The following is a 21,815-nucleotide window of genomic DNA, read 5'->3' as shown; positions in this document are numbered from 1 at the left end:
TCTCTCCTCTCTCTCCCCCTCTCTCTCCTCTCTCTCCCTCCCTTCCTCTCTCCCTCTCTCTCTCTCTCTCTCTCTCTCCCTTCCTCTCTCCCTCTCTCTCTCCTCTCTCTCCCTCTCTCTCTCTCTCTCTCTCTCTCAGCTTAATACCAAATGTAATCAGCACAACATACCACAGTATTCTAGTCTATGTTTTAAAAAAAAAGACAGCTCCCTGCATCAGTCATTCTTTTCTGACAAGAAACGTCATGTTGCTGACAATTATGCTAAAGTTGACTTAAAACCAGCAGTGCTACTGTCAGGAAAGTGCATCATTCAGATACTGGATGCAGAGAGAATGTCTTCCACCAGGTGTTTGTAGACCCAGGCGTCTCCCTTCAGCCTCTGGCGGCGCACTCCGATGACCTCTGGCCTCTGCAGCATGCACACCTCTAGCTCAAACGCCATGGTCACCTTTCCAAAGTCACTGCAGGTCTGACACTTGAGAGTGTACCTGAATGATGGGTGAAGTAAATAATGGTAAAATGACTGAATTTGATAGGAGGAGCAGCATTATGAAAAAAGGCAGGGAGGCAGCATGTCTTTCTAACCCCTTCTGCTGGAAATCGATGTTTTTCTCCGGCAGGATGGACAGGATCTGGTTGAGCACCTGGTCTGGATTGGTCTGACTGGTCAGAGTCACGTTGTATTGATCCTGGAAGGAGACAGCCATTCATCAACAAAAGTTTATCATTGTAGCTTTTCTATGAACATGGTTTATTGAAGTAAGAAAAATGAAGAAATTATGGTGAGGTCTGTTGTTTCACCATGCTTATACCTTGATTTTGCGGGGCCGTGCTGATGGGCTCGTCTCTTACTCGGGGTGAGCATAGTGATCACCTTATCTAGGCCTCTCTGCAGGGAACCAAACACTTTCCCTGCTCTCTTCTTCTTCCCACTGTCTGTGACGGCCATGTCCAGAGAACAAGGCCTGGAAAGCAAACAGTTTAGCTTAACTTCTGTCACCTGTGACTCACATGTTCTTGTTTTTTTTCCCCCATTTCGGTCTGATTGGCCGACCAAAGACGTGTAAGGACATCGTCCCTTCACTCATCTTGTAGAGCACTCACCTTCGCTCTGGACTAAAGGCCAGTATTCAAGGTTTGCAGCATCTTTGTTCTCTGCTGCCCTCTTCTTATTCAGCTCCTTAGTTGCACTATCACCACCTACATTTACACATCAAAAAAGTAAAGAATCTAGTTAGCCATTTTCCAATATAAAGGAAGCTGTGACTGCTGCTTTTCTGGTCTCATAAATTTATCATTTCAGCCTTCTGGCACTGTTTTTCTTTTTTTGACACAAGAGTCAATAGTTCTATATTAATAGTACCAGCATTATTATTATTTGGTGTGGTTCAACTACTAACATACAAAAATGATTGAGTCATTAGGAAACTTTTAGTGTTGAAAAAAAACAGATATTATGGAGTGAATGTTTCATCCCAGTTTTAAGTAATTTAAAAGGACAAAACCTCATGGGATGGAATCAAATGTTAAACTGTAAGAACAGCTGTTATGCATATGACTGGCTGTTTTTGGCATTAGAGTTGTAAACACAAAAGGCAAAATGAGTCTCACACACTCGCTCTCTCTCTCTCACACACACACACACACACAACAGAGAGATAGGTTTTAGTGGCAAGAGAACACATGTCATTACAGCCCACGTGGGACAGTGAGCAAAGGAAAGAGACAGCTACACCTGTCACAGCACATGCCTAGGGACAGACACACACAGACCATGGTGTGTGTATGTCACAGGTAGCCTGTCTGCACTGCAGCTCAGAGAGTGGGAGGCTGTAAAGAAAGCAGGGCTGAGCCAGAGTCCGAGGCTTTAACACCAACCAGCTCAGCGGAAGCAAGTTTAGCCAAAAGAAACAAATGAGGCTGGACATCTGAGCAGAGACGTCAATATGACAAATAATTAAGCCTTTAATGACTCTCTTTTCACATTAGTGTCCTCCATTTACAGATAGGTGAATAGAATTAGCCTCCTGATTATAACCTCACCTTTGAGTTGACAGTGATAAGTGTGAGTGAATCTGAGTGTGTGTCCATTTTCTGACATAATGACAGCTAAATCACAGAAATATGAGTGGCTTTGGGATAAAAAAATGGCCAAATAAAATGAGTTTATTACCAGAAGACAATTTACTTGCAAATGTGTGGCATGTGGATGTGGCACTTGTGATTATGAGAGCTGCATGAGACTGTGAGTGTGGGATAGATAAAGGAAAGAGGGGGGGGGGTGGAGAGGGGCAGTTGCAAATCTAATCTAATAGGGACGGTACTTCAAGCCCTTGTTTGGAACAACAAACAATTACAGTATTCAAATAAACTGTACTAGTCCTGAAGCTCTGCATTATCTGTAACCAGGAAAGTATTCCTACCTTTGGGTGTGACCGCTGTGGGTTTGGTTCCATTTTGATTTTCTTGGATAGCAGTATTCTCCTTGTTTTCACTGGTTCGTTCTTGGTCCCTCTCCTTCTTCTCCTGGCGGTGTGGTGTCGTTTTCCGCCCCCTCTCTGGGGTTGGGCTGTAAGCACACCTTTTTTCCACTGATGGAGATGCCAGCCTCTTTAGGAATCCAACATGAGAAAAGTGGTATGAGTACATTACTCTTGACAGAATCATGCTGAATGTGTGGTCTGTCTGAACAGCACATCAGCTGGACACCAAATTCATTCTCTCTACAACATTTAGTCACTGTATGGGGAATGACTGTCATCTTTAAAGACAGGTAAATGGTTATAGACCAAGAGAAGCTGTCTTGCAGAAGCATTAGCCAAGGTTTACCATGGCAGCTCCCTCCCCTTTTGCCTTTGCTTGTGAACAATCAAATACCACAAAATAAGGGTCTTCTTAGCAGCATCATAGCATAATGTTAGAATACCAAAGAGACTGTGAGTCTGACAATCAGGTCTCCCAACCACCCTTCCTCCTTCTGCTTCCTGCTTTTGTTTCAACTTTCACATACCATGTCTTTGTTTGTTCTTTCATCTGGATGACCTCTGACCCCCTGGGGTGTATGCTGTGAGACTGAAACCCAAGGGCAATCATCAATGTAATCTGAGCAAAAGTCCATAGAATCCACAATTACAGCATCTTCATCCTCGCTGAACTGAAATGCGTCTCTTGTCTGAAAATGAACACAAGAAAAAAGGTCCACAACAACATTTAGGTGCAGAGAATCAGTACAAGAAGAACATCCACCTGGCAGTAGCCCTAAATATGTGGAGTATATTGGAGTGGTCCAGAGTCTGACCTGTAGTCCCTGGTGCAGCGGAGAGCAGGAGGAATCATAGACAGCTGGTTGAGGACACAGGCGGACAGGCTTTCCCCTCTGCTTCTTTGACAGCAGCAGCAGGTAGGTGGCTGTGGTGTGGTCATAACGCCACTGTGGGAGGGGAGATGTTTTAAAATCCATCAGAAACCATGCAAAAAAATGCACACAGATCTCTTAAACAGATTTTACAGTGTAGTGAATTCACACACCTCCCTCACAAGCGCTGTGGTGCTCTCTCTCGATCGCTTCATGTTCACTGCCATCTCAGTGATACAGTCTTCATCTATGTGACCAAGCTACAAAAAAAAAGACCAGGACTATCCATTAAAGACCCAAGAGGGACACTAGTCTAGTTTTATGTCAACACACGAAAACAACAATTTCCAACAAATAATATTGTTGAGTATATAATACAAGGATGTTATTGTTTCAGTAAAAAACCTCGAAATCGACGAATCTTTGATTTGAAACCAAAAGAAACAAGCTACCAAAGAGAACACATATCGAAAGCAAAAGCTGTTTAAGTGTTTGTAATTGTGTGGTTTAAATGTTTGCTAATGCATGCTGTTATAGATGATCCTCTTGTGTCTTTACCAGCTGCCTGCTGTACCATTCCACAGGGCTGTTGTGGTCTTTCATCACCCAGGGATGATCCAGTAGCTGTCTAACAGTCACACGACGCTTGGGGTCCACCTACAGGACACACACAGACACTGCAATTCAACATGTACACTGTGTCTAAAACTATAATACAAGAACAGTTCAGAAACTGATTATTTATGTGAGATAGATATTAATATTGTAAATTCCCAAAACAGACTACTGTGCTTTACTACAGATAAAGATATTAAGTGTACATTGTAAAAGAGGATGGCTCTGTTTCTTTGAAGAAGGACCTTTTTTCCTTGATGTCAGATAGGGTTTTCCTACAGGGAACTGACACCACACTGAATCAAACCGTCAAACTCCATTGACAAAAACAGTTTAGTTAACAGATCTGAATTCCCCCAATGTTAGTTGCCTACAGTAAACAAGCACTTCCTGTGTTCTGCAAGGTGAAATGGACACATCAATAAATGGCAAGTTGGGCAATGATAATATCCCCATTATAGCAATCAATTAGTGAGTGACAGAGATTTTTTTTCCACTGGACCTTTTTTCAGTTGGCTATTTTCTATATTTTATGTTCTTTCAACATCTGTAGATGATGCATGTAGGAATATGGACAGAACCCCATTCTACCTTGCTTGTGTCAAAAAAGGATAAGGTCAAGATAAAACACAAATAAAACAGCAAACAACTGACTGAAATGTACCTGCATCATCTGGTTGAGGAGAAGGACGCTCCCTGGAGAGAGCCAGTGTGGGTTGTCATATTTCCCCCTCTGAAAAAAAATATCCACGTCACAAACACTTCAGGAAAAACAAACAATATTCCGGCACTAGCTTAGACTGTAAGACAAAACAACGACTGTCGGTCATGGCCACAAATTATTTAGCAGCACCTCCATAACTTCAACCAATATGCTGGACACACAGCAGAGCTCTTACTGTAATCTTCCTGTAGAGGACTACACAGTTATCATCGTCAAAGGGCAGGTCTCCACAGAGCAGAGAGAACAGCAGCACTCCCATACTCCATACATCAGCCTGGAGGTTACACATTACACAGCAGTATTTCAGCTTCAAGCTCAGTTGTACCGAGTCATGCACCAGTGAATAAGATCAAGAAACCAAGAAGAGGCAGACGCAGCAGAGCAGGCAGGTAATAATTGATCTTTTTTAGTGGAGATCCTGAATGTAAACACAAAGGTTTCTACATGTTAACATTCAACAGTATGCATGTCCTACCTCTGAACCAATATAAGCTCTGCCCTGGATGAGCTCAGGTGCAACGTATGCGGGGCTCCCACAACATGTCATCAGCTCATAACCCAAACCTCCCTGAGAAAGAGGAAACGTGATATGTAGACCAGTATGTGACAGTTTTACCTTAAAGATCAGACTTTTTCATCTGATGATGTACCTTAGGTTTGGCACACAAGCCGAAGTCAATGAGCTTCAAGTTATGATCCTCATCAATCAATATGTTTTCCTAAGATTCAGAGACACAAACATTAGAATCAAGTGTAGTCAAACCCAGACAAACATTTTGTGGTATCTGGCTGTATGATGAGGACTTTACTGGTTTTAGGTCTCTGTGTGCGTATCCTTGGCTGTGTACGTAGGCCATGGCAGACACAATCTGTCTGAAAAACACCCTGGTCTCCTCTTCCGACAGACGGCCCTTTGCTATGATATAGTCAAACAAATCTCCACCTGGGCAGTGCTACAAAGAAGGCAATATATGAACATAAGATTGTTTTATTCAGAGTCACACATCATCTCTGTCTGTTCGACCTTTACCTCCAGCACCATGAATATCTGGGTGGAGGTCTCTATGACCTGGTACAGCCGACAGATGTGCTGATGACTCAGGTTCTTCATGGCTTCAATCTCCTGCTTCACAAGAGGCAAGTCATCCTGTAGAGTTAGAAAGTGAAGGTGCTTTCAACATCGGTTAAATGTGATGTAAACACAGCCGTGTTTATTTTTTTGTTTTGTACATTTTCAAATGGTCCTGCAGCTTGAGGTCATGGTTTGTGTAAGTTTTGTGTTGTACACTTCAGTCAGACTCACCCCGAGATCTTTTTTATTAATGATTTTAATGGCAACCTTCTCTCCTGTCAAGATGTGACGACCCAACTTGACTTAGCAAAGCCTCCTAAATAAAACACAGCGTCCTTTAACACACAATAGAAATGACACGAAACGACACAAACTGCATTTAGTCCTGAAATTACCCGAGCCGATGGTCTCATAAACCTTGTAATATTTGTAGAGCTCTTCGGCTCGGAACTCCGTCGTCCTTTCCACGGGCATGCTTCCTGCTCCAGCTACACGATAAACCTCCTTCATACGAGATAAAAACAAGGGTTTGAAATTACCAACAGGCTTACAAGAACACTGAAATTTGCAGCATTAACATCGCTAATACATTTTAACACTGTAATCTTTATGATAGAGAGTTTAAATACACTCTCTGATAGTTAAGCTATAATTAGTTTGGTTGCCCAGCAACCAAACCAGGCAATCAAACTCTTGTTCTTCTACGTCTTTATTAGTTTGATTGCCGTTGCTAGGCAATCAAACTCTTGTTCTTCTACGTCTTTATTATTATTAGTTTGATTGCCATGGCAATCAAACTCTTGTTCTTCTACGTCTTTATTAGTTTGATTGCCGTTGCTAGGCAATCAAACTCTTGTTATTCTACGTCTTTATTATTAGTTTGATTGCCATGGCAATCAACCTAGTGACTTCATACTGTTCTTGTCTTCAGCTGTTTCTCTTTCATATCTTCATAATATTAAAACATTTTCTACTTTTCCAGATAAGAGCTTCATCTTTCTAAATTCTTAACTGTGTTTCAGCAAATTAAGTTCAGATTGCAGATTCTCCAGCAATTCAGAGCAATCACTCACATCAGCGTTCAAAGCAATGCTTCAGCTGCGGCAATCAAACTTGCATTTTCTTCAGGAAATGCTTTTCTAGTTCATATTTATTTCTCTAAAAGAAGTTTGGACATTAGGAGGGTTAGAGATGAGAAGAGCTTGTTACTTACTGCAGTGAAGGATGATGAGGTGAAAGGATCCATCTCTTGCAGGAAAATGCAACTTCTTTACAAGAAGAAACAACGGTGAGTACTCAGGTTGGTGAGTTGTGTCCCAAAAGACTGAAGCTTTGTTGATACGTCTCTATGGTGAAATCAACATTCTATCTATATATCTCTATACCAAAACGTCATCATGATAACGTCATAGCAACATTTAAAAACAAATGTTTGTTTTTCAATTTTCATATGAAACATTGTGTGTTTTATTCAGATATGAAAAAGCCTGCAAATCATTTCCAAACTTTCCAACAGGTTTCAGTAGCTTGAATCAGTTACCACACTATCTTAATATATACTAGAATGCTTTGAATGCTGATGTGAAGGATTGCTCTGAATTGCTGGAGAATCAGAGCAATTCAGAGCTTTGTATGCCTCTGTGTGTCAGCCTGTCACCATGGTAACAGCAGAGGAGGCCTCAAAAACCACTCCAACTTTAAGAGCCTGGCATGCGGAAATGATTCGGAATTAGAAAATTCTGAATACAAGTTTGATAGAGCAGCATCTAATGAGCGTTTTAAGACTAAATGGAGTCTGTAGCTTGAAATTTGTAGGAGATACATTGGCAGATGACCCTCGTTGAAGGGCTCTCTCATAGACTCCCATGTTAAAAATGACACCGAAATTCCTTAACCCGATGGGCCCGCCGAAGGGCCGAAAACGTACAGGCACTATTACTTCAAATTCTGATCAAATTCTGCCACGGTTGCGGCCATGTTTGTAGTCCAATGAAAGAGGACAAGCTACTGAATCGAATGGTACAAAAAAATCTAATGGACTACAATACCCAGCTGACGTAAAATCCCTGTGTAAAGACTAGACGCAACAACACTAACGCTAGCTAACTACGCGTATGTGTTTGTGGAGGTTGTAGTTGCTTTAGTGTGCTTCAGTGACTTTCGGTGACTTTCAGTGAGTTTCAGTAAGTGTCAGAGGGTTTTTTTAGGTTGTTAGCTAGCGTATCTCTTCATGATACCGTGACGAGAGGGGCATGGAGCAGAATTTCAACGGCAGGAATTTCCGGATTCGTTCGACCCCGTTGCCAGCAACGTTGAACGTTGGAAAAGATAGACCCAGTTTGAGTAAGTTGAGTAAGTTTTGTACATTTATTTTGAAGTGTAAACTATTGTTGCTAATATCCGTGTTGATCGATAAAATGATTTATTATATATATACGTGTACACAATATAGTAGACAGCAGGGTGGTAGTTGGGGTGAGAGAGGAGGATGCAGAGGATAGTGGTGATGATTGACTGTGGCAACCCCTAAGGGAACAGCTGAACAGAGATGAAGAAGGATGATTCAATCCTATTCAATACTGTCTTTACATATTATTTACATAATATGTGTATTTCAATATGTATGCAATTACAGATAATAATAATTGTTATTATTTTCACAGCCAACAAGAGGGAAGAGAAGAGGAAAGTGAGGTTCCAGGCCCATCTGGGCTCAACGCTGAGGCATCACCTCTCCTTGTTGTTATTTTTTATTTTCTTTACCTAATATTTGGTTGGACTTTCATTAATGTACATTAGTTATTAGTTATTATAATAAAAACTACTCTATTTGGAGACAAAATCATACATTTTGATGTTTTTTTCTATTGATTTTACACTGTGCATAATGGTAGAAGTTGATGAAGTGCAAGGTAAATTCATACCCAAAAGCTCCAGTAGATGGCAATAGACTAGTGAAATGGATATAAATTGTATTTTCCAGCCAGTTTCCACTGGAAATGAGTAAGCTAGCTATAGCTATAGTAACCTATTTGGCAATGTGGTGCCAAATTGTGCCAAACTGAGTGTCCGCCTGGTGATATCCTTACTAAAACCTTTGTGAAGGCTTTGCTCTTTGTTCAAATTCTATCAAATTTGGTATATTTGTAGCCAAGGAATAGCTGAATGTGATCAATGGCATCTGTGTACATAGAATCATTGTTAGCATAATGTTTTCCTCTGTCAAATAGGAAAAAAAACTCAGGCGAGGATAAAATTGTTACATTTCTCCTTGTAGTTTTTTCTAATTTACTCAGGCATACTAATAGACACAATATTTTAAACACTGGAAATGCATTCTCTGAGGTCCCTAGATGTCCCTAGACACCAAGAACATGCATATGCACATTATTATTGTGGTGCATTTCCTCATTTTCTTCGGGAATGTCTTTTTAGGTGATTTTTCTTTTATATGGCCAGGGTTTAAAGGGTTAATCTGAAATCAACTCTGCCCACTTTCAAGCAGTTTGTGGACTGTAAAACAAGAGAAAATAAACTCTAGATTTACTGTATGCTATGTTAAAGAGGCATACAGCTCCATAGCTCTCCCTCCCTTGGGCAGATCAGACCATAGCCTAGTCCACCTCAAACCCCAGTATATACCAGCAGTACAGCGGCAGCCGGTGACCACCAAAACTGTACGGAGGTGGACACCGGAAGCCCTGGAGACCCTGCAGGGATGTTTTGAGGTGACTGACTGGGATGTGTTCTGTGACACCCACGGTGAGGATGTAGACACACTCACAGACTGTATCACAGAATATGTTAATTTTGCACAGATTCTCTAATCCCCACCAGGTCAATACGCTGCTTTCCAAACAATAAACCATGGGTGACAAAGGACATCAAGGCATCACTCAACAGAAAGAAGACAGCCTTCTTGAGTGGAGACAGAGAGGAGATGAGGAGGGCCCAGGCAGAGGTGAAGGAGAAGATTGGAGATGGCAAGGAGGAAGCTGGAGAGCCAACTTGCCCGGAACAACTTGAGGGAGGTATGGAGTGGCATGCGAACCATCACCGGCCACAATAGGATCTCCGACCAGCTGATGGATGGAGATCTGCAGGAGGCCAACCAACTGAACCTGTTTTTCAACAGGTTTGATAGTCCACTCCCTGACCACCCTCCCCCTCCCCTCCTGTGATGCACCATTAACACCTGTCGATAACAACAATGTACCTCCTCCTCCTCCCCCTCCCCCTAACCATACTAACCAGTCTCACCTCCCCATCAATAACATCACCCTGCCCCCCTTACCCCACCTTCCATTAACAACCCCCCACCCTCCCCCATCAGATCTCTCTCTCTGCTCTTCTGTGTCCACAGTTACCATCACCACAGAAGATGTGAGGAGGGAGTTCAGTCGCCTACGACCGGGAAAAGCTGCAGGACCGGACGGACTCAGCCCCAGAGTACTCAGGGACTGCGCCACACAGCTGTGTGGGGTCTTCCAGCACATCTTCTCCCTGAGTCTGAGCCTGATGACCGTCCCTGCCCTGTGGAAGACAACATGCCTTGTTCCTGTGCCCAAGACCAAACATCCAAGCACACACAGCGACTACAGACCAGTTGCTTCACATGTGATGAAGTCTCTGGAGAGGCTGGTCCTGAAACACCTGCGTGCTGTTGTGGAACCATCGCTGGACCCCCTGCAGTTTGCTTACCAGCCCCGTATTGGAGTGGAGGACGCCATCATCTACCTGCTGCACAGAGCACACACCTACTTGGAGGAGGCAGGTAACACTGTTAGAATCATGTTCTTTGATTTTTCCAGTGCGTTTAACACCGTGCAGCCTGCCCTTTTGAATAGGAAGCTCCTGGACATGCAGGTAGAGACCCCACTGGTCACCTGGATCACTAACTATCTTACAGGTCGACCACAATTTGTGAGGCTGAGGAACACCGTCTCGGACACGATAGTGAGCAGCACGGGGGCACCCCAGGGCACGGGTACTGTCTCCATTCCTGTTCACACTCTATACATCGGACTTCAGACACTGCTCACAGTCCTGCCACCTGCAGAAGTTCTCGGATGACTCTGCCATTGTGGGCTGCACCAGCAGAGGTCGGAGGCGGAGTATATGAGTGTGGTGGACAGCTTTGTGGAGTGGTGCGGACAGAACCACCTGCAGCTGAATGTCACAAAGACAAGAGAGCTGGTGGTGGACTTCAGGAAGCACCAGACACTCCCAAACCCGGTCAGCATCAAGGGTACCACGTGGACATTGTGGACAGCTACAAATACCTGGGTGTCCACATTGACCACAAACTGGACTGGTCCACAAATGCAGAGGCAATATACAGGAAGGGACAGAGTCGCCTGTATCTACTGAGGAGACTCAGGTCCTTTAACGTCTGCCAGACCATGCTGCAGATGTTTTACCACTCGGTGGTCTCCAGCGTCATCTTCTACGCTGTAGTGTGCTGGGGCAGCAGGATGAAGACGGCCGACACCAACAGACTCAACAAGCTCATTAGGAAGGCTGGCTCGGTGCTGGGAGTGGAGCTGGAGTCTGGTGGTGGAGGTGACGGAGAGGAGGATACTGAGGGAAACTCCTCAGTATTCGTAACAACACCTCTCACCCCCTGCACGACACACTGCTGTCCTACAGGAGCACATTCAGCGGTAGACTGAGACTACCGAGGAGCAGCACAGAACGCCACAGGAGGTCCTTCCTGCCAGAGGCCATCAGACTGTATAACTCCTCCCCTTTCTGTAGGGAGAAGCGCTAGATATTCATGTCAGGCATCACTGTCATTCCCTCCACTTGTCTATATCATGTTTACTTAGCACCTTACATCTCCATATTTGTATCCAGGTATCATATATTGTGCTCATACTGTGTACTGTATCTTATTTTGGATTATAGTGACACTTATAACCTATCTCTCGTACTTAACTGCATTTATTGTGACTTGATACCTCTGGCACAAGAATTTCCTTCGGGATTAATAAAGTTTTATCTTATCTTATCTTATTTTATCTTATCTTTGCGGATGTTATTATTCTCCCCTGTAGGGTGTAGAACTTAATTGAATAACATACACAAGCAAAGCATTACTCATTTACAGTCATGTTTTTTATGTACATGTGTTTACAACTCTCTGTTTTACATGGTTATATGAAGCGTCTGTTTTTATTTCATGTCTGTCTTCTCTGGTTTTCAGTGTCATATTTTTGTTTTTCTGACATTGTAAAAAGATCAAATAAAATGATTTCTGTGTTTATAGAGACAAAATTACTTGACTTAAATGTATTATTCATCCAGTCGATGGAGCAGTGGTGTGTTTTATACTCTGTCATCGTCCGTCTGTTCATCTTCCAGGCTTCACTTCACGTTGGTGGAGAGATTGATGGTGATAGTTTTAGCTTGGTGACAGTGTTTGAACATTTTACCTCCAAGAAAATGAGCAGTGAAAGGTGTCAAGAGATGCCTTCACTTACATGTTAAACATTGTTTTCAGTATTTTTGTGCAGCTGTAATGGACACGATTTTAGGTCTTTAACATAGTATATAATGTGAAATAAATGATGTTCCTACCTGATAAAATGCCACATTTGTCATGCTCTGTGTGTTGCAGCTGATCAGCATTTCTCTCTGGCAGGTTCTCCTTGTGTGTCCCAGCAGGAGGAGAAGGGTAATGGTGGGTTGAGCTGATGAAAGAGGAGGGGGTTAACCCTAATGAGAAAGGGTGTTAGGGTGGTACGATCATTTAAGACAGAGGTGAAGGTTGGCAATAGAAGAAGTCAAAATACGGTATAATTTCACTGGTGGTAACACCTCCTGCTGGGCTGGTGGTGGAGGATCAGAGCCTGAGTGTGGACAACAGCTGGACTGAAGTTGCTGTCATCACGTGTAATCACCACTGTCAGTTGTGTCATTGTCCCTCCTCTCACACAGGTGGCGCTAAGTTTCCTAAACTCAGCCTGGAGCAGTTCAGTCCATGCTTGTTTGAAAAGTGGAACAGTAGCTGTGTCCCAATTCAGGGTCTGCATCCTTCGGAGGACGCAGCCTACGCGGTCTCAGGAGGCCGCGTCCTCCTGAGGATCCTCCGGAGGATCCTCCACCGTTGGTAAATGGGACGGTCTGGCCTTCAATCACTTCCTGATTGTGGCGCGACGTCATAAATTTTGCCCGCCGGGAAAAGAACAAAAGGGCAGGCGACAGCGACACAACACGGACTACACAACAAACGGGACAACAGGGTGGATTTAGACATTTGGAATATTTTAATATATTTAATTTGTTGTTGGAGGAAGAAGGAAGAGGCGGCTCCAGCGGCAGCAAAACCGGTGACGGCTCATTTTTCTTCAGTGCTGGGAGAGCGCAGTGGGAGTGGTGGACGGTAAGCTTGCTGTTTAACCATCATTATTGATCATAATTAATATACCGGTTACTGAGCAAACGCTAGATATATAACCATGTAGATAGACAAATATGATTAAATGTAATTTATATTTGATTCAATTGTAAGACTTGATACAGGGTCTGTTGTAATTTTAATACTTTAATTAAATAGCTAAATGTGTAAGAACCCTGCAAATAACCCTGAAACCACTGCTTTAATGTGTCATTAAGCATCAGGTCTGTCACTGCACCAGAGAATTACTGCTGGGTGGAGGAGAGTGGGGCTCCCTGCAGGACCAGCTGTCTGTCCTGGAGGAGGTGTACTGACCATCATCACCTTTGGAGGGTGAGGATACATATTTTATAGCTTTTCATATTTTAAGCTGCGTTGGAAGCCGCTCTGTTGAAGTTATTATTTTTATTTTTGCCCTTTTTAAAAACATCTTTAGTAACATGGCAGCCGCCGATCGTCAGCTCTGCAAACCCTGATGGACGATGTGGTGGACAGAGGAGACAGACACCCCCCTCCCCCAGATGATGTCCCACTCACAGCCAGAGGACTCCAAGGTCTTCACCGTGGCATCATCCAGTCCAGAAGCACCAAGGACTCCTGCTCAGCCAAACATTTATATATATGTTCTTTGTGAATAGTATTTTCTGCTGATCTTTATAAATAATAAACTGTACATTTTCATAATGCCCACTGGTAAATAGTTAGAAATGTTCAAACTGTGTCTTTGTAAATATTGTACATAACACAACACACACACAATAAATGATTTACTGTGGTCACTGAGAAGTTGTTCAAAAGTTTACTTCAATTATAAATAGGTGAAAACACATATGTAACAAGGTTAGAAGAGTTTAAGAACACAGAGACAAGAACGATTTAATATACAATTTAATAAGTAACATTTAAATAACAGAACATAAAATCACTGCTGTCCACATCCTCTGTATGAGCTGAGGTCTGTCCGCTCTTTCTCTGCTCTCTCTCTCTCTCTCTCCCTCCCCTCTCTCCCTCTCCCCCTCTCTCTCTCTCTCTCCCTTCCTCTCTCCCCTCTCCTCTCCCCTCTCCTCCTCTCTCCCCCCCTCCCCTCTCTCTCTCTCTCTCCCTCCCTTCCTCTCTCCCTCCTCTCTCTCTCTCTCTCTCCTTCCTCTCTCCTCTCCTCTCTCTCTCTCTCCTCTCTCTCCCTCTCTCTCTCTCTCTCTCTCTCTCTCTCAGCTTAATACCAAATGTAATCAGCACAACATACCACAGTATTCTAGTCTATGTTTTAAAAAAAAAGACAGCTCCCTGCATCAGTCATTCTTTTCTGACAAGAAACGTCATGTTGCTGACAATTATGCTAAAGTTGACTTAAAACCAGCAGTGCTACTGTCAGGAAGTGCATCATTCAGATACTGGATGCAGAGAGAATGTCTTCCACCAGGTGTTTGTAGACCCAGGCGTCTCCCTTCAGCCTCTGGCGGCGCACTCCGATGACCTCTGGCCTCTGCAGCATGCACACCTCTAGCTCAAACGCCATGGTCACCTTTCCAAAGTCACTGCAGGTCTGACACTTGAGAGTGTACCTGAATGATGGGTGAAGTAATAATGGTAAAATGACTGAATTTGATAGGAGGAGCAGCATTATGAAAAAAAGGCAGGGAGGCAGCATGTCTTTCTAACCCCTTCTGCTGGAAATCGATGTTTTTCTCCGGCAGGATGGACAGGATCTGGTTGAGCACCTGGTCTGGATTGGTCTGACTGGTCAGAGTCACGTTGTATTGATCCTGGAAGGAGACAGCCATTCATCAACAAAAGTTTATCATTGTAGCTTTCTATGAACATGGTTATTGAAGTAAGAAAAATGAAGAAATTATGGTGAGTCTGTTGTTTCACCATGCTTATACCTTGATTTTGCGGGGCCGTGCTGATGGGCTCGTCTCTTACTCGGGGTGAGCATAGTGATCACCTTATCTAGGCCTCTCTGCAGGGAACCAAACACTTTCCCTGCTCTCTTCTTCTTCCCACTGTCTGTGACGGCCATGTCCAGAGAACAAGGCCTGGAAAGCAAACAGTTTAGCTTAACTTCTGTCACCTGTGACTCACATGTTCTTGTTTTTTTTCCCCCATTTCGGTCTGATTGGCCGACCAAAGACGTGTAAGGACATCGTCCCTTCACTCATCTTGTAGAGCACTCACCTTCGCTCTGGACTAAAGGCCAGTATTTCAAGGTTTGCAGCATCTTTGTTCTCTGCTGCCCTCTTCTTATTCAGCTCCTTAGTTGCACTATCACCACCTACATTTACACATCAAAAAAGTAAAGAATCTAGTTAGCCATTTTCCAATATAAAGGAAGCTGTGACTGCTGCTTTTCTGGTCTCATAAATTTATCATTTCAGCCTTCTGGCACTGTTTTTCTTTTTTTGACACAAGAGTCAATAGTTCTATATTAATAGTACCAGCATTATTATTATTTGGTGTGGTTCAACTACTAACATACAAAAATGATTGAGTCATTAGGAAACTTTTAGTGTTGAAAAAAAACAGATATTATGGAGTGAATGTTTCATCCCAGTTTTAAGTAATTTAAAAGGACAAAACCTCATGGGATGGAATCAAATGTTAAACTGTAAGAACAGCTGTTATGCATATGACTGGCTGTTTTTGGCATTAGAGTTGTAAACACAAAAGGCAAAATGAGTCTCACACTCGCTCTCTCTCTCTCACACACACACACACACAACAGAGAGATAGGTTTTAGTGGCAAGAGAACACATGTCACTACAGCCCACGTGGGACAGTGAGCAAAGGAAAGAGACAGCTACACCTGTCACAGCACATGCCTAGGGACAGACACACACAGACCATGGTGTGTGTATGTCACAGGTAGCCTGTCTGCACTGCAGCTCAGAGAGTGGGAGGCTGTAAAGAAAGCAGGGCTGAGCCAGAGTCCGAGGCTTTAACACCAACCAGCTCAGCGGAAGCAAGTTTAGCCAAAAGAAACAAATGAGGCTGGACATCTGAGCAGAGACGTCAATATGACAAATAATTAAGCCTTTAATGACTCTCTTTTCACATTAGTGTCCTCCATTTACAGATAGGTGAATAGAATTAGCCTCCTGATTATAACCTCACCTTTGAGTTGACAGTGATAATGGTGAGTGAATCTGAGTGTGTGTCCATTTTCTGACATAATGACAGCTAAATCACAGAAATATGAGTGGCTTTGGGATAAAAAAAATGGCCAAATAAAATGAGTTTATTACCAGAAGACAATTTACTTGCAAATGTGTGGCATGTGGATGTGGCACTTGTGATTATGAGAGCTGCATGAGACTGTGAGTGTGGGATAGATAAAGGAAAGAGGGGGGGGGGGGTGGAGAGGGGCAGTTGCAAATCTAATCTAATAGGGACGGTACTTCAAGCCCTTGTTTGGAACAACAAACAATTACAGTATTCAAATAAACTGTACTAGTCCTGAAGCTCTGCATTATCTGTAACCAGGAAATTATTCCTACCTTTGGGTGTGACCGCTGTGGGTTTGGTTCCATTTTGATTTTCTTGGATAGCAGTATTCTCCTTGTTTTCACTGGTTCGTTCTTGGTCCCTCTCCTTCTTCTCCTGGCGGTGTGGTGTCGTTTTCCGCCCCCTCTCTGGGGTTGGGCTGTAAGCACACCTTTTTTCCACTGATGGAGATGCCAGCCTCTTTAGGAATCCAACATGAGAAAAGTGGTATGAGTACATTACTCTTGACAGAATCATGCTGAATGTGTGGTCTGTCTGAACAGCACATCAGCTGGACACCAAATTCATTCTCTCTACAACATTTAGTCACTGTATGGGGAATGACTGTCATCTTTAAAGACAGGTAAATGGTTATAGACCAAGAGAAGCTGTCTTGCAGAAGCATTAGCCAAGGTTTACCATGGCAGCTCCCTCCCCTTTTGCCTTTGCTTGTGAACAATCAAATACCACAAAATAAGGGTCTTCTTAGCAGCATCATAGCATAATGTTAGAATACCAAAGAGACTGTCTGACAATCAGGTCTCCCAACCACCCTTCCTCCTTCTGCTTCCTGCTTTTGTTTCAACTTTCACATACCATGTCTTTGTTTGTTCTTTCATCTGGATGACCTCTGACCCCCTGGGGTGTATGCTGTGAGACTGAAACCCAAGGGCAATCATCAATGTAATCTGAGCAAAAGTCCATAGAATCCACAATTACAGCATCTTCATCCTCGCTGAACTGAAATGCGTCTCTTGTCTGAAAATGAACACAAGAAAAAAGGTCCACAACAACATTTAGGTGCAGAGAATCAGTACAAGAAGAACATCCACCTGGCAGTAGCCCTAAATATGTGGAGTATATTGGAGTGGTCCAGAGTCTGACCTGTAGTCCCTGGTGCAGCGGAGAGCAGGAGGAATCATAGACAGCTGGTTGAGGACACAGGCGGACAGGCTTTCCCCTCTGCTTCTTTGACAGCAGCAGCAGGTAGGTGGCTGTGGTGTGGTCATAACGCCACTGTGGGAGGGGAGATGTTTTAAAATCCATCAGAAACCATGCAAAAAAATGCACACAGATCTCTTAAACAGATTTTACAGTGTAGTGAATTCACACACCTCCCTCACAAGCGCTGTGGTGCTCTCTCTCGATCGCTTCATGTTCACTGCCATCTCAGTGATACAGTCTTCATCTATGTGACCAAGCTACAAAAAAAAAGACCAGGACTATCCATTAAAGACCCAAGAGGGACACTCTAGTTTTATGTCAACACACGAAAACAACAATTTCCAACAAATAATATTGTTGAGTATATAATACAAGGATGTTATTGTTTCAGTAAAAAACCTCGAAATCGACGAATCTTTGATTTGAAACCAAAAGAAACAAGCTACCAAAGAGAACACATATCGAAAGCAAAAGCTGTTTAAGTGTTTGTAATTGTGTGGTTTAAATGTTTGCTAATGCATGCTGTTATAGATGATCCTCTTGTGTCTTTACCAGCTGCCTGCTGTACCATTCCACAGGGCTGTTGTGGTCTTTCATCACCCAGGGATGATCCAGTAGCTGTCTAACAGTCACACGACGCTTGGGGTCCACCTACAGGACACACACAGACACTGCAATTCAACATGTACACTGTGTCTAAAACTATAATACAAGAACAGTTCAGAAACTGATTATTTATGTGAGATAGATATTAATATTGTAAATTCCCAAAACAGACTACTGTGCTTTACTACAGATAAAGATATTAAGTGTACATTGTAAAAGAGGATGGCTCTGTTTCTTTGAAGAAGGACCTTTTTTCCTTGATGTCAGATAGGGTTTTCCTACAGGGAACTGACACCACACTGAATCAAACCGTCAAACTCCATTGACAAAAACAGTTTAGTTAACAGATCTGAATTCCCCCAATGTTAGTTGCCTACAGTAAACAAGCACTTCCTGTGTTCTGCAAGGTGAAATGGACACATCAATAAATGGCAAGTTGGGCAATGATAATATCCCCATTATAGCAATCAATTAGTGAGTGACAGAGATTTTTTTTCCACTGGACCTTTTTTCAGTTGGCTATTTTCTATATTTTATGTTCTTTCAACATCTGTAGATGATGCATGTAGGAATATGGACAAGAACCCCATTCTACCTTGCTTGTGTCAAAAAAGGATAAGGTCAAGATAAAACACAAATAAAACAGCAAACAAACTGACTGAAATGTACCTGCATCATCTGGTTGAGGAGAAGGACGCTCCCTGGAGAGAGCCAGTGTGGGTTGTCATATTTCCCCCTCTGAAAAAAAATATCCACGTCACAAACACTTCAGGAAAAACAAACAATATTCCGGCACTAGCTTAGACTGTAAGACAAAACAACGACTGTCGGTCATGGCCACAAATTATTTAGCAGCACCTCCATAACTTCAACCAATATGCTGGACACACAGCAGAGCTCTTACTGTAATCTTCCTGTAGAGGACTACACAGTTATCATCGTCAAAGGGCAGGTCTCCACAGAGCAGAGAGAACAGCAGCACTCCCATACTCCATACATCAGCCTGGAGGTTACACATTACACAGCAGTATTTCAGCTTCAAGCTCAGTTGTACCGAGTCATGCACCAGTGAATAAGATCAAGAAACCAAGAAGAGGCAGACGCAGCAGAGCAGGCAGGTAATAATTGATCTTTTTTAGTGGAGATCCTGAATGTAAACACAAAGGTTTCTACATGTTAACATTCAACAGTATGCATGTCCTACCTCTGAACCAATATAAGCTCTGCCCTGGATGAGCTCAGGTGCAACGTATGCGGGGCCCCACAACATGTCATCAGCTCATAACCCAAACCTCCCTGAGAAAGAGGAAACGTGATATGTAGACCAGTATGTGACAGTTTTACCTTAAAGATCAGACTTTTTCATCTGATGATGTACCTTAGGTTTGGCACACAAGCCGAAGTCAATGAGCTTCAAGTTATGATCCTCATCAATCAATATGTTTTCCTAAGATTCAGAGACACAAACATTAGAATCAAGTGTAGTCAAACCCAGACAAACATTTTGTGGTATCTGGCTGTATGATGAGGACTTTTACTGGTTTTAGGTCTCTGTGTGCGTATCCTTGGCTGTGTACGTAGGCCATGGCAGACACAATCTGTCTGAAAAACACCCTGGTGTCCTCTTCCGACAGACGGTCCTTTGCTATGATATAGTCAAACAAATCTCCACCTGGGCAGTGCTACAAAGAAGGCAAATATGAACATAAGATTGTTTTATTCAGAGTCACACATCATCTCTGTCTGTTCGACCTTTACCTCCAGCACCATGAATATCTGGGTGGAGGTCTCTATGACCTGGTACAGCCGACAGATGTGCTGATGACTCAGGTTCTTCATGGCTTCAATCTCCAGCTTCACACGAGGCAAGTCATCCTGTAGAGTTAGAAAGTGAAGGTGCTTTCAACATCGGTTAAATGTGATGTAAACACAGCCGTGTTTATTTTTTTGTTTTGTACATTTTCAAATGGTCCTGCAGCTTGAGGTCATGGTTTGTGTAAGTTTTGTGTTGTACACTTCAGTCAGACTCACCCCGAGATCTTTTTTATTAATGATTTTAATGGCAACCTTCTCTCCTGTCAAGATGTGACGACCCAACTTGACTTTAGCAAAGCCTCCTAAATAAAACACAGCGTCCTTTAACACACAATAGAAATGACACGAAACGACACAAACTGCATTTAGTCCTGAAATTACCCGAGCCGATGGTCTCATAAACCTTGTAATATTTGTAGAGCTCTTCGGCTCGGAACTCCGTCGTCCTTTCCACGGGCATGCTTCCTGCTCCAGCTACACGATAAACCTCCTTCATACGAGATAAAAACAAGGTTTGAAATTACCAACAGGCTTACAAGAACACTGAAATTTGCAGCATTAACATCGCTAATACATTTTAACACTGTAATCTTTATGATAGAGAGTTTAAATACACTCTCTGATAGTTAAGCTATAATTAGTTTGGTTGCCCAGCAACCAAACCAGGCAATCAAACTCTTGTTCTTCTACGTCTTTATTAGTTTGATTGCCGTTGCTAGGCAATCAAACTCTTGTTCTTCTACGTCTTTATTATTAGTTTGATTGCCATGGCAATCAACCTAGTGACTTCATACTGTTCTTGTCTTCAGCTGTTTCTCTTTCATATCTTCATAATATTAAAACATTTTCTACTTTTCCAGATAAGAGCTTCATCTTTCTAAATTCTTAACTGTGTTTCAGCAAATTAAGTTCAGATTGCAGATTCTCCAGCAATTCAGAGCAATCACTCACATCAGCGTTCAAAGCAATGCTTCAGCTGCGGCAATCAAACTTGCATTTTCTTCAGGAAATGCTTTTCTAGTTCATATTTATTTCTCTAAAAGAAGTTTGGACATTAGGAGGGTTAGAGATGAGAAGAGCTTGTTACTTACTGCAGTGAAGGATGATGAGGTGAAAGGATCCATCTCTTGCAGGAAAATGCAACTTCTTTACAAGAAGAAACAACGGTGAGTACTCAGGTTGGTGAGTTGTGTCCCAAAAGACTGAAGCTTTGTTGATACGTCTCTATGGTGAAATCAACATTCTATCTATATATCTCTATACCAAAACGTCATCATGATAACGTCATAGCAACATTTAAAAACAAATGTTTGTTTTTCAATTTTCATATGAAACATTGTGTGTTTTATTCAGATATGAAAAAGCCTGCAAATCATTTCCAAACTTTCCAACAGGTTTCAGTAGCTTGAATCAGTTACCACACTATCTTAATATATACTAGAATGCTTTGAATGCTGATGTGAAGGATTGCTCTGAATTGCTGGAGAATCAGAGCAATTCAGAGCTTTGTATGCCTCTGTGTGTCAGCCTGTCACCATGGTAACAGCAGAGGAGGCCTCAAAAACCACTCCAACTTTAAGAGCCTGGCATGCGGAAATGATTCGGAATTAGAAAATTCTGAATACAAGTTTGATAGAGCAGCATCTAATGAGCGTTTTAAGACTAAATGGAGTCTGTAGCTTGAAATTTGTAGGAGATACATTTGGCAGATGACCCTCGTTGAAGGGCTCTCTCATAGACTCCCATGTTAAAAATGACACCGAAATTCCTTAACCCGATGGGCCCGCCGAAGGGCCGAAAAC

General features: G+C 42.7%; 2 pseudogenes; both read right to left on the bottom strand.

Moving 5' to 3' along the window:
• Positions 1–211: 211 nt before the first annotated feature.
• LOC114441132 (maternal embryonic leucine zipper kinase-like) lies at positions 212–6,278 on the bottom strand (annotated as a pseudogene).
• An 8,273-nt stretch (positions 6,279–14,551) lies between these two features.
• LOC114441545 (maternal embryonic leucine zipper kinase-like) lies at positions 14,552–20,488 on the bottom strand (annotated as a pseudogene).
• Positions 20,489–21,815: the final 1,327 nt, after the last annotated feature.

The sequence above is a fragment of the Parambassis ranga genome, chromosome 9 (genome assembly GCF_900634625.1).
Source record: "Parambassis ranga chromosome 9, fParRan2.1, whole genome shotgun sequence".
NCBI lineage: Eukaryota > Metazoa > Chordata > Actinopteri > Ambassidae > Parambassis > Parambassis ranga.
Note: the sequence above shows the minus strand (reverse complement) of the source record. Positions and strands in the feature narration are given on the sequence as shown.